Source organism: Lissotriton helveticus, chromosome 1_2 (assembly GCF_964261635.1).
Source record: "Lissotriton helveticus chromosome 1_2, aLisHel1.1, whole genome shotgun sequence".
In the NCBI taxonomy this organism is placed as follows: Eukaryota; Metazoa; Chordata; class Amphibia; order Caudata; family Salamandridae; genus Lissotriton; species Lissotriton helveticus.
In genome coordinates, this window is record NC_136058.1 from 328,979,033 (window position 1) to 328,992,138 (window position 13,106).

Here is a 13,106-nt window from a genome sequence, read left to right on the forward strand (position 1 = left end):
ACTCTCTTTCCCTTGGGAGGGGGAGTGGGGGTGGGTTTTGGCCTCTTTCTTTTAGTCTCCCCCACCAGTGTTAGTTTTGGGGATCCTTGTCTTGACCCCATGGTCTGTTTTCATCCCCAATTCTTGAAGTAGAAAGTGGACATAGGTCTACCAGGACTTGATGTACTTTCTCTTGGTGGCAATTACTTAAAAAGTGCTCCTTCATAATTAAATTATACTACCCTTCAAACTCAGGTACATTGTTACCATTTAACCAACCGCCTAGTGTTTTCACTGAGTAATCTACCACATCTACCCAGGATTGGCCTTGGGTTTTCTTAGCCTCCCTGAATCTGATCCTATAGTCCTCCCTGCTGAATCTAAAGCCCTCAATCAGGGTTACCGTCATGAGGTCATAGGATGTAGCATCCTTTCCATTGATTGTCAGGAGTCTATCCATGCACTTTCCTGAGAACATTTCCACAGGATACCACTGCACAGCTTGCTGTAGACCTGTCTACCGAGACAGGCTCTCTCAAATGCAATGAAGCACTTAGTGATACTATCACCCTCAAAGTATTTAGGGACAATCCCTTTGAGAATTTTGGAGTCAATAAAGTCTACCTCCATTTTTGTTATTTTGCTGCCAACAGAGATGGGTCCTACGCCCAACTCAACTCCCTTCTTTTTTCTGTGGCCAAGATTCTAGCCTCTTTCCTCTTGGCCAGTTTCTGAAGATCTGCATCTACAGTATCTACCTCATCTGGGACATTACTGGGTCACTTCCACCAGAGGTGTTTCTATCTGAGGGAGTGATGATGGAATCCATGTCCTCCACCTCCTCTTCTCTCTCATTGGTGGAAGTTTGACTTGCCAGGGCCTTGTCATTATCTGCCAGCAACTGCTGGAGATGGGCTTTGGTGGCTTTAGGACCCATGGCAAGTTTCCATGCTTTGCACAAATCTTCAAGTTGAGAAACATTTAGATGTTCATAGGAACATAGGTTGAGCTCCTGGCTGGTCCCTGCAGTATCAGTCATGGTGTTTTTAAAGTAAGTGGGATCTTAGAGGTTAGAAAAACGTGTAAGCACTTCAAAGGCTTAACTACTTTACAGACTTTTAAGTTTCTAAACAGTGGGGGATTTAACCTAGAACCTAACACTATTTTTAATAAATTTGGGGAGATAAATCGAAAATTGATAAAAATCCTGTCTAAAGACAATTTTGGATTTCCTCAAGTGAAATCAATTATTAATCAAGTGCTACAGCAAATGTCAGTCTTGTACCCTACTGCTGCGCCACCAATGAGGAAAGCTGGCTCTGTATATGGTATTACCACTAGGTTGTATACTGTGCACAGTCCAGAGGTTCCCCAAAAGTGTACAGGGCTCAATGTAAAACCCAAAGTGCTCTGTTAGTGGTAGTGTGGGCGAGCAGCCTTAGGTCTAACACGGAGGAGTGTAAAACATTTAGTGCACAACATTGACCAATAATGGACACATGACTCAAGAGGGAGCTCCAGACCAATTTTAGAAAAATATACTGTTTGTATTTTATTTTAAGACCAAAACCTTCGCAATATGATAAGTACATTTTGAAATAAAAATACTTTTCACTTTGAAACATCGACACTTAGAAACTTTTCAGAACAGTTCGATGTTATACTATGCGGAAAACAATATCGCGGTTAAACAGTTAAGTAATGCACTTGCAATTCCACTCTTCGGGACCAAAAGTCAGCAAGGGGCATGGGGCAGTTAAGTACCAAAACTGCACTACCAGCGGCACTTGGGTGATCGGGTGCAGAGGTAAAAATCCGAGTTCGGCCCAATGCTTTTCAGTGGAGACTGAGGGTTCCTGGCACCACACTACTTGCCGGTAGGTAAATCGGTTGCAGGGGCCAAGCTTTGGGGGTTAGCGCAAGCATAGGGGGGTGGGGATATTTACGAAATAGCAACAAACATACACCACCAGCGGCACAGGGGCGGCCGGGTGCTGGGTGCAAATTCAGCGTCAGGCGCCCAACGCTTTTTAATGGAGTTTCTTCTTTTGGCAAACTGGTTGTAGGCATGGCACCGGAGGTTGCAGGAGGTAGACCAACAACAGCAACAAGGTAAGAAAAGATGTAGGGGGTCTTGGGGGCACCATCAGTTTAGTTCACCAAGGCCCAGGGGCTTCGGGTGCAGGGATATCTTTCGACTTCGGAGTCTTCTTTCTGGAGCAGGTTGCGGTTGGGGGAGCCTCTGGATTCACACTGTAGGCGCCGGCATGGAGTCAGGAGAGGTCAGCCAATGCCGAGAATGAAGTCAGGATCACTGGGAGACTAAACTGCACAGGAGAGCCACTGAAACTCGGGCCATGGGCGTCTGGTGCAGAGTGGGGAGGGATTGCAGTCCCATCTGGAACCCCGGCATCTGTTTCTCCTGGACAGGTCTGCTGTCCACAGGAGATTGGAGTCTTTTTCGAAGGCAGCAGTCCTCCTAAGGCTTTCAGAGGTCGCTGGCTGCAATACAGGCCGCAGGTTTGCAGAAGTTTGAGACAGGCCGGTAGGGCTGGTGCGAAGGCAGTTTCCTACAGGGTTGTCTTCTTGTTTCTTAGGTCTTCACAGATCTAGTCCTCTGTTTATACCTCCTATGCACCTACCTCTGCACCACTTCAGTTTGTACCTCATAAACACTTACCTGTGCACCTCCTGTGTCTGTACCCCATATGCTCCTACCTGTGCACTTCCTCTGTTTGTACCTCATAAGCACCTACCTGTGCATCTCCTGCGTTTGTACCTACCAGTGCACCTCCTCTGTTGGTACCTCATACACACCTACATGTCCATCTCCTCTGTTTATACCTCACAAGCATCTCCTTGTGCACTCCTTGGTACGTCATGAGTACCTACCTGCTAAACTCCTCTGTTTATATCTTACAACCACCTACCTGTGCACCTCCTGTGTTTTTGCCTCACGAGCACCTACTTGTGCTCCTCCTTTCTTTTTGCCCCACAAGCACCTACCTGTGCACCACCTCTGTTTATACCACATAAGCACCTACCTGTGCACCTCCTCTGTTTATAACTCATAAGCAGCTACATATGTATTGCGTTTGTTTATACCTCATAAGCACCTGCCTGTTCACCTCATCTGTTTGTAACTCATAAGCACCTACCTGTAAACCTCCTCTGTTTTAACCTCATAGCACCTACCTATGCTTGTACCTCATAAGCATATGCTTGTGCTCCTCCTCTCTTTGTGCCTCACAGGCACCTACCTGTGCACCTCCTTGGTTTGTACCTCATAAGCACCTACCTGTTCATCTCTTCTCACTCTGGCAAAGCCCCATTCAGTCGCAAAGCAGCTTCTTGGGTACCAAATGAACAACGTTAAGTAAGATATCCTGGAAAGTTAGTAAAAGGGAAACAAATGATTAATATGCATACATCTGTTGGCTGTGGGGATTTGTCAAGTAAATTCTTGGCAGTCATAGATTCTCTGAAACAAGGACTTAGGGCCATATGTATGAAAGTTACATTTTGCGATTCTCAAATAGCGATTTTTAGAGAATCGCTATTTGAGAATCGCAAAATGCTATGTATGTAGGATTTGCAAATAATTTTGTGAATCCTACATATTCCTATATTGAGAATCTCAAATTGCAATTCGCAATTAAGGAATCCCTCCCCATTCATTCCTATGGATGAATGGGAAGACATTCTCAATTTGTGATTCTCAATTAGAGAATCGCAAATTGAGAATGCAATTTCAAGGGTGCCAGGGTGTCAAAAGGACATGTGCATGTATGTGTGCCACATGGCACTTTGAAAAATGCAAAAAAGTGCATTTTTCAAAGAAATCGCAAATTACCACTAACTTGAAGTTGGTGGTAGTTTGCGATTCCTTATGGCCAAATAGCACTTTTTTTGGCCTCATCCATCGCAGTTAAGGCATCACAAATTCAGAGAATTTCGGCATTTGCGATCGCAAAATTGCCTTCATACATATAGCCCTAAATTACTAATATCGTTGAATATTACTTTATAAGTCAAAGCTTGTTTGCCCTATCTCTGCGCGTAATGTAAAAGCTGGACATTACCATAAACCTCTCACTCTGTTTTACAAAGAACCCTGGAAAAAGCTGCATCTTGAAATGCAACAAGGTCTGAACTTTATTATCCTATGGGAGAGTTTAAGGAATCTCTTTACTGCATAATGTGTGCCTACAAGAACCAGGCCCTAAAAAGTTGCAATAGATTAAGGGAGATAGACAGAATTCCCGACAATAAAAATCTACCTCATTGCACAATAATGCTGCCAACTTTCAGGTTAGAAAGAACCAGAAATGCTTGTACCCACCCCCATTGGGGCTGAGAAAGTGGCAAAGATTACTTAACAAACAAAAAGGTAAAGACCTAAGTTGCCACTTTAGCTTATACATAGTAGACAGGAAAGCACAGAAGTATGTGAATGTATTTACGTTTGTTATATTCTTCCTGAAGAGTTACCATTGTTATATACTTCTTGAAACTGAAGAATCCGCAGTACATCCTGATCCCTCTTTTTCAACAGTATGGTCTATAACTAAATCATGGTCGCCCTTTCTTTACTAAGTTACTCTGTGAACACTGGTAAATCCCCTCCTTTTCTGAAGTAAGATGTGATGTGTTTAAAACTCTTAGTTAAATATTTGTGTATGGTGAAATATACCTCGCTAAGTTTCAAAGATGATAAAAAAGAGATGTATTTTACAACCAGATAAATACTCTGTATTCATATTCCATTACAATTGTATTTAGTAATTTGAAATCTCTTTACATTCAACAGGAAAAAAGACTTGAATCCACACAAAGATTATCAATACTGAAGATAATACTTTAACTCTGCAAAACAACGGTCAAAAATAACAAGCACCAGTATTCAGGAAAACAAAAGTACAGTCACCGACCGAGGAATCTGAACATGAGCTGACCGATCTGGAAGAAGCAGTCAAGAGCAATTCAATGAGTGTAAGAATCTGAGCTGTGCACCTCCACACTACAAGACTAAGAAATGACCTGTAGATTATTAAGACAACAACACTGACCAACCACCACTTGAACAAACCAGTATCAAACATCAGCTTTGATCATGGAATTGGTATGATGTGGTTACTGCAGTGCTCTGATACCTAAATAATAACAGACCATCAATCAGTGCTCTTAGTGTTTTGTATACTCTTCCTGGCTATACCACAGCAACCAAAGAAAAGCACAACGGAGTGGAGACAAACAACTGAAGGGTAAAGGAAAGCGAATTTCTGCTAGCTAAAATATATAGTACAGTCTTAATTTGTACCAACCAGAAGGAAGATCAATATTTACTTTTAAGCATTAAAACCTGTTTTCCAATCTAAAGACACAATCTCTTGCGAAGAAGCCTGACACTTTATATGAGTGTGGCAAATATTTAGTAACCACTTTACTTACCAGTAAGCACTTTACTTTTAAATTGGAAATCAAATGTCCTAAATACCAACCCGTACAGGAAATGTGAGAATAACACAAGTGCTTTATCAACCATGTTGGCTCTTCAGGAAGCACATTCATGGGAAGTGAACACATATATCCCCGATCCAGATGTACTAACCAAGAAAGAAGAATCATACACATGCAGTGAGATCTTTAGTTTGTCATCTGTATTGAAACACCATCAGCCAATTCATACAAGAGAAGAATTTTTTTATTGCACTGAATGTGTGCAAAGTTTTAGTCATTTAGCACTCCTAAAAGAGCATCAGCAAACACACACAGTGGAAAAGCCATTCAGATGCAGCAAATGTGTACAAAGTTTTAATCTGTTATCACACCTCCAAAGACATCAGCAAACACACACCAGGGAAAACCCATCCCATTGCACTGAATGTATGAAGAGCTTTAGTTCTTTATCACACCTCCGAAGACATCAGGGAACACACACTGGAGAAAAACCATACCATTGCACTGAATGTATGATGAGCTTTAGTCTGTTATCACACCTCCAAAGACATCAGCGAACACACACAGGGGAAAAACCATATCATTGTAGTGATTGTGGAAGTAGTTTTAGCAAATCTTCAACATTAAGTAATCATCAACAAACTCACACAGGGGAAAAACCATTCAAGTGCAATGAATGTGTGAAGAGTTTTTGTCAGTTATTTGTCCTACAAAGACATCAGCTAACACACACAGGGGAAAAACCGTTTAAGTGCAGTGAATGTATGAAGAGCTTTAGCCAGTTATCAACTCTAGAACGTCATCAGCGAACACACACAGGGGAAAAACCATATAATTGTAGTGATTGTGGAAATAGTTTTAGTCAGTCTTCAGCATTAAGGAATCATCAACGAACTCACACAGGGGAAAAACCATTCAAGTGCAATGAATGTGTGAAGAGTTTTTGTCAGTTATTTGTCCTACAAAGACATCAGCTAACACACACAGGAGAAAAACCGTTTAAGTGCAGTGAATGTATGAAGAGCTTTAGCCAGTTACCAGCTCTCCGAAGGCATCGGCGAACACACACAGGGGAAAAAACATATAATTGTAGTGAATGTGGGAAGAGCTTTACTCGGTTAACACACCTTGAAAGACATTATCAAACACACACAGGGGAAAAACCATACAATTGTAGTGAATGTTCAAAGCAATTTAGTCGATTCTCACACCTCCAAAGACATCAGCGAGCACACACAGGGGAAAAGCCATACAATTGCAATGAATGTGTGAAGAGCTTTAGTAGGTTATCCCACCTCCAAGTACATCAGCGAACACACACACAGGAAAAACCATACCATTGCAATGAATGTGTGAAGAGCTTTAGTCCGTTATCTCACCTCCAAGTACATCAGCCAACACACACAGGGGAAAAACCATACCATTGCAATGACTGTGTAAAGAGCTTTAGTAGGTTATCACATCTCCAAAGACATCAGCGAACACATACAGAGGAAAAGCAATACCATTGCAATGAATGTGTGAAAAGCTTTTGTCAGTTATCAGATCTCCAAAGACATAAGCAAACACGCACAGAGAAATGCAAATCAGGAGCAGTGAATATGTGAAGAGCTGTAGTCGATTAGCATGCCTACAAAGCCATCAGCGAATTACAGAAGATGATAAAATTGCAATTATGTGGGACTTTCTAATTCCAGAGGATGAAAAGTTGATTAACTTAGACCCAACTTCCCAAAAAAGAAGAAAAAACTATTTCTTGAATTATAAAAATGTTTGTTCTCAGTGATTGCGCATTACTTTTTAGAACAGTGTGGACTAAAATAATAGACACAGTGTTGGTTTGTATTTGCTGAAATAGACTCTATGAACAATGCTTGAACCAGTGAGGAGTTTTTAACTAACTTTAGGGATTAGTGCTAAAACCTACAATCCCTATGCACTCCAGACAATTAAACAATCGCCCACTGGTGTATAGTCACAGCTGACTGTGGTGTTTGGTCATTTTCTGCAACATTGCTGGTTCAGTGACAACGGCCAGAGAACTGTATCCAAAAGTAGAATTGAAAGTAAGAAAAGGTGAGCTGTCACTTTGAGTTGTTTGCAGTGCATGGCACCCGCTCCCCTTCTCCACAATCCCCGATGCAGAAGAATTTATACTCTTTTCCATCGTCGCATGTTTCTGTAAATGATGCCACTATAGTGGCACTTCTCCACATGTCCGACATCGAGCTGGATCCTTGGGAGATTTGCTAGCTCATCACTAACTATGTATGAGTCACAGTTAGATTAATTCTATGTAAATATATTTCGTGAGTTTCTTATTTGCAGAGCATCATTCAATCAAATCCTAATTGTTGAAAGGGCAGAATTCGTGCATGATGGCAAAATTCTCGCTATGAGAAAGAGATGTTGAAAAGTTTAGCTCTTAATAGGTTTCTGAAGCTTTGACAGTTAAGTAAAGATTGAATATTGAGCAGTTAAGAATTGCTGCTGTTAGGAGCTAGAATTAAGACTCATCGACTCACAGTTTCACATTTCTGGAGCCTTGGTTATGGAAAAGAAATCTGGATACATAACATAAGGAACAAGAATTATTCCAGGCTTGTGTTTCCGAGCATAAAGGAACCCTCTTTTATATAAACGCCTCTGGTGAAGTAATGTTTTTTATAAAGTATGTGCTGCCTCGTGAGCAAAGGGTGAAAGTCTGTGATGAATATGAGACTTCCTCGGGCCACAGATGCCACTGATGCAGCATTCTGAGGCATCATAAGATGACGTCTGTTGCTGGAATGCTATGTCCATGACAAGCTCATGGACCTCCCGTTTGACAGGTTTATGCCTGTTTGGATTTGACATTAGAGATGTTCAAAGCCATCAAAGCTACAGCCCACTTCTTGAGACTTCAACTGCCACCTCCGACAAGAGATTATTACCAATTTTAGCATTTCCATGGCTTGTTGAGGGAATTTCTCTTTTCTCCATGTCAACCCTAACCAGCTCCAATTCCAGCAGCAGCAACATCCTCTGGTCAAACAGTATACAGGCAGAGTCGGAGTCCTCACCTACACCAGCAGGATAGCAGATCTAGTTCACTTATCTTTACACACTCACAGCATGAGTGAATGGGGGTGTCCTCCTTCCGCCTGGCCCAGAAGGCTGTTACTTTGGATCAGTAAGTCCTCCAACTCATACAACAAGGCTACAACCTCATGTCACTTGTCTGTCCCCCCCACCCCACTCCACCTGGATGTATCTTTCCATTCTCAGTAAGAGGAGGCAGTACTCCTACAGAAAGGAGCTATGGTGCAAGTGTCAGAGATGAATGGATGGCTTTCTGCATATGATCCTGGACCTCAGAGAAGTGAACTTCTGCCTCAAAAACAAAAAAGTTCAATGGACAGACAATAGCTGAAGTGTTACTGGTGTTGGAAAATCGAGATTGAATGGTGTCATATGACTGCAGGATGCCCACTTCCACGTTCTGATCTTGCCGTCCCATCTGAGGTATCTGCATGTTTAGTTGGTTTTGCGCGCTACCTGTTTGTGGTGCTCCCGTTTAAGTTGACATCGTCACCTAGAGTTTCCTCAAAGATGGCAGTGGTTGCAGCCCATCTGCAAAGGTCAGGCATACCAGTTTCCTCCAACCCGTTTGACGGGCTAATTAAAGTTGAATCGCCAGAGGCAGTATCTCACCATGTACAGTCAAGAGTAGCCCTGCTGTGCTGCCTGTTTTTTTCTGCCTTAATCGATCTGGAGCCCTCCTAACAACTTTAGTTCATAGGGTCAGTACAGGACATCACTCTTCTCCACTCCTTTTCTCCACCTCAGCGGATTGCCGACATTCTAAAATGTGTTCCTTCTCTCCAACTCAGCACATGAATCCCAGTTCTGAAGGGCCTCTGAATCCCGGGCTGATGGGTTCCTGCTTTCTCCTAGTCCCACGTGCACTTTGGCTCATGAGAGCCCTGCAGTGGTTCCTCTGCAGGCAGTGGCTTTAGGATGTGAAAAACCTGTCTCTCCCCATCATAATCTCCCCCAGCTCTGCAGCAGAAGTGGTTTGGTGGGGAAACAAGATGAACCTGAGTTGCAGGATGGCTTTTGCTCCCCGTTGAGCTGTGGCTACGGTAGTAATAGATGCTTCTAATTCAGGGTGGCCATTATAAAGAATGGGGTGACCCAAAATGGTACTGGACCTGGGTATGATTCGTTATAGAAAACAATGGTCCTAGACCTAAATTTGTATTGAACAAAGCAAGCCTATAATCGTTAATTCCTTTTCTTGAGCTTGAACACCAATTGCTCACTGTAATAAATGCAATCAATCAACAGATTATGCAACAACCCCGACAAACTTGTTGGGGAATAATATATTTTATTCCACCAAATTTAAACAATAAGTTAAAGGTTAATTTAATACTTGGACACTTTTGGTACATAAGGAGGGCACTCCTAAGAACGTGCAAGAGAGAAGTGCTCGAGAATTGAAAGGTGGGTGAAAAGAGCAAAGGTTTGTGATTTTTAAAAAAAAAACATAGAGCAATACAGACTGGTTCACTGTTTCCAGTCGCTTTTTCTTGGCCACATTTAGTATTTAAACATAGTTATAAATCACTAATGTCACGAATTATACAATCCTGTTTAGCACGTTTTTACAAATCAGGGTTATTCGTGGTCCAAGAGGGGTTAATGGGAGCGTCGATGTTTTGACCCAGCTTATTGCTAGTGGTAAGTGGGGGCCTCAGCCTTCGGGTCTTCTTCAGGATGGGAGGACCACCTCAGTACCAAGGTGTTATCAGACTCCTAGGTGTAAACAATAGTGTGTCAGGGTAGTGCACAGATTAAAACAATTAATGAGCAAAACTGTGCTGGTATAGCACTGTCAGTGACTTACCTTTATGTAGGTCAAGGCAGTCAGGGTAATCAATAACCGATGCAGGGCATCGTCATATGTATCCAAAGATTTCTCATGGAGTTAGCTGGATCCCACATGTTGGTCAGTAGGGGCTTCCTAATCTGTATGGGGAGCGGCTGTCATTAAAGTCTAGTAGACTACACAGTTCGGACTAATTGGACAAGGATGTACTATGGACATTAACACTTACCCTATAGGGAAGGGAGTGATCCTCTCCTGATTAGGTACTCGCGTGATCACTGCCAGTTGGCGGTTAGTGCAAAGGATTCAGTCGGGATAGCGGCGGTCTCATCTGGGGTGACAAGAACTGCCATTAGAGTCTGGTCACGGGTAAAGTGGGGGTAGGGGTGACATGGTGCTAGATGCGATCACTTACCCCAGCTGGAAGGATGAATTCTCTTCCTTGCGTGTGCCAACGGGGTCACTGCTGAAAGAGAGGTCTGAGTTAGAAGGTCCTACTTCAATTAGGTGCCTATGTTCGGTATCTATCGTTGGCACTGATTCTGGGGAGGCCTCTCACCTGGGAAAATGGCGTTGTCACTTCGCGTCCAACACAAGTCAAGGACCGTGTGAAGTAGCGAGGGCGTTAATAAAACGTTGCTCTTGCGTGCGTGTACGCCGGTGAAGCTCCGATGGGGAGCAAGTGAAAAAATCCTACCCTGGAGTCAGCATTGTATTAAAAGGACCTGTGTATATGCAGCTTCAAAGGACATAATGTTTAATAACACACATTGTTAAGCACAGCCCATGAAGCAATATTATTAAAATTAATTATGGTTGTAATATATTATTACATTGTGTGAGCAATTATTCCGGTACAGATCGTGATGTAGTTAGAACATAATCTTACGATGTGGTAATGTCACAAAAGGCCCCTGTGTGGATTTTGCCAAGGTGTGTCATACCGATTACTCATATCTACATGATGTTGCACGTTCAACCGTTGCGCTCGTGTACGCCGGTGGAGCTCTGGTGAGGAGCAAGTGAAAAAAGACTAACCCGGAGTCTACATTGTATTGTGTAATTGGATCCGGTATCTTTGTAGCTTCCACGGATATGAGACATAGTGATGCATATCAGGCAATAATAGGCACAATTTATGAATAACTCAAGGTTATTAAGATATAGCCAGTACATTTGATTGTAATACATTTAGACAGTTATACATTCATAGCATAAACAGTTGTTAAGGTACATCCCGTGATTGTAGTATGTTGAGGCATAATCCTATGATGTTATGATGGAACATGCCCATGACACATGGGGCCTGCTGTGAATAACGCCAGAGTGTTTCATAGAGATAACTCAAATCTGAATGTTGATGCTCTTTGGCTGGTGCTGGTGCCATCCTTCCCTCCATCCAAGGTCGGTCAATCCAGATCTTGATGGTCAACTCAACAGCGATGTGATATGTCAATAAGAAAGGTAGAGTAGGGTCTCATCTCCTTTGCCTCCAAGCATTGAGATTTATCATGGACACACTGCCACGGGATTTGGCTCACCACCAGCCATGTAGCGGGGTCTCTAAATGCCAACAGCATCAGGCAACTTTATCCTGCCAATCATGCGTGGCCTATTCCGCTGGAGGTAATCCAGGACACATTCACCAGTGGGATACTCCTCATGTGGACTTTTCTGCCTCTTCAAAAATGCACATCAGCAGTTCTGTGCCCTCCAGTATCTGTTGATGGGAGCCAAAGGGAAATATTTGAGGTGGAACTTTCAACTACACCACTCATTTCTCTTGCCACTGGAGGTGCCTCCTACCGACTATGTGATAACCTTGAAGTTTCTGGATCCAGATTGGCACCTGAGATTATTCTGCTGGTGAGGAATCTGCAGGCAGATGAGAGTATGCACCAGAAAGATCGTTACCATGGGTAATTAGCTTTTTTCTTCGTAGTCACATGGCTACTTGTCTGTGTGACATGGCTGGGTTCACTGAGAATTGTCTTGGTTAGTTGATTAATAAGAAATCTGTCCCTTGCTTACAGTGTGTACGTGCAGAATAAGGAGGTGCACATAGTTGTGTGACTTCAAGGAAACAAAAAAAGGAAAACAGAATTTCAATTAACCAAGCTGCTTTTATCAATGTATTTTTGCCCTTAAAGTGAAAATAATAATTTTTAAAAAGCTAATGTGAGAAGCTGTAAATATGTAATAACCTCCTCCTAATATCACATGACCTGTGTGTTCTGTAATAATTGGCCGAAAGTATGAAACGTACATAAACTAGAGAGGAATTGGTCAAGTATGTGAGTTTTAAGTTATAAATTGACGTAATTAGCCTAAAAAATCATGTCATCCATAGGTTGGGGGAAGCTGCTGGTACATTTTTCTGCAACTTTAATTTAACCATTGGTCTTTTAAACTATGGATCCTTTAAGGTAGTTTTTAGATATTAGATGCAAGTTATACTTTTGGTGCAGCAGTTCCTTGTTTCCCTACTACTATGAATGAATTATGAATTGATTAACTAATGTTAATTTGCATTTTTGTCATTGATGTATTTATCCGTACTATTTATGTAACACTTTCATGAAATCTGCATTAATGTACAATAAATTCTCAAATATTGATTCATTAACTCAATTTCTGTATACTGTTCTGTGATTTTCTTATTTGTGAATGGAGAACACTTGAAATGAATGTCTAGGGTCTTCTTCGGTATGAATATCCTTTTGTAACACTGTTGGTCAGTCAGGTTCAAAGGTTCAAAGGTGAGCCTCTAAGACCAACAGTCTGCACACAGTAG

General features: G+C 42.1%; 1 pseudogene across 1 annotated transcript in view; it reads left to right on the forward strand.

Annotated features, from left to right (window-relative positions):
• Window positions 1–12,894, forward strand: part of LOC144802910 (uncharacterized) — a 98,211-nt pseudogene extending 85,317 nt beyond the window's left edge. The window contains exon 2 of the transcript XR_013605491.1: window positions 4,790–12,894. The product of XR_013605491.1 is annotated as an uncharacterized LOC144802910 (transcript). The remainder of the gene's footprint in view (window positions 1–4,789) is intronic.
• Window positions 12,895–13,106: the final 212 nt, after the last annotated feature.